The sequence below is a fragment of the Triticum urartu genome, chromosome 1, assembly GCF_003073215.2.
Source record: "Triticum urartu cultivar G1812 chromosome 1, Tu2.1, whole genome shotgun sequence".
Lineage (NCBI taxonomy): Eukaryota > Viridiplantae > Streptophyta > Magnoliopsida > Poales > Poaceae > Triticum > Triticum urartu.
Window position 1 is genome coordinate 338,844,799 of NC_053022.1, and position 1,275 is coordinate 338,846,073.

Genomic DNA, 1,275 nt, shown 5'->3' on the forward strand with positions numbered 1-1,275 from the left:
AAGGTCGAGCAGCTTGTCCAGCAGCAAAAGGCTGAATACGAGCGACGCGACAAGGAGAGGGCCCAAGGAGGCGCTGGAGAATCCGGCAAGAAGCGCGCCGGCCAGGGAGGACGCCGCGGCAAGGCCAAGCAGTGGCAAGGAGACAGACCTCCCCGCGGCCGCGACAAGGACGAAGATGACGACGACGACGAAGACATGGATGATGTCGAGACCAGTGAGCAGGAGTTCCAGAAAGCCACAGAGGTCTTGTGCGTTGACGGCGGTGCTTCTCTGCATACTTCGCACCGCCAACTCAAGCAGTGGGTGCGGGAAGTCAATGCGGCGGAACCACCTATCGAGTCACGCAAGCTTCTGAAATGGTCCAGTACGCCTATCATCTTTGATATTGAGGACCACCCTGATCGCACAACTGCGGTCGGGTGCTTGCCGATGTTGGTTTCACCAACTATCCGCAACCTCAAGGTCACTAAGATGCTAGTTGACGGCGGGGCCGGCTTGAACCTGATCTCCTCCGCTGTACTCCAGAAACTCCAGATCCCTGACAGCGAGCTTGAAGAGACCGACACATTTCAAGGAATCAACCCGGGAAGGAGCGAGCCGAAGGGGAAGGTCACGTTGATAGTAACATTTGGCAGCCAGGTGAACTTCAGGACTGAGAGGGTCACTTTTGACGTTGCTGATTTTCCATTGCCTTACAATGGGATACTCGGCCGTCCAGCACTCGCCAAGTTCATGGCAGCCTCTCACTACGCATACAACATACTGAAGATGCCAGGCCTGATAAGCGTCATCTCTGTCCCTGGCGACAAGAAGGATGCTCTTATCTGCGCCGACAAGATCTACCGGGAAGCGGCAGCCGCAACAGATCGCAAGTCACCTGCCGTTGAAGCTCCCGGGGGGAATAAGAAGACCAAGTCCGGCAAGAGTTCTGATGCCCACTCCAGCAAGCGCACCTCTTCGGAGTGCTGCGCTGCCGTCGAGGACGCACCATTGAGCTCCACCGGCAAGTGTAAGAAGACAATGGCAGCTCTGCCAAAGACCAAGAAGGTGTCCGCCAAGGAGGACGGCACTGGTGGTACCTTTACCATCAGTGCCACTCTCGACCCTAAATAGGAAAGCGCACTCATTGCTTTCCTGCGGGCGAACGTCGACGTGTTTGCGTGGTAACCGTCTGACATCCCCGGTGTTCCCAGGAAAGTAATTGAGCACCATCTTGCCGGTTGTCCTCACGCGCGGCCCGTCAAGCAGAAGGTCAGGAAGCAAGCAGTGGAGCGC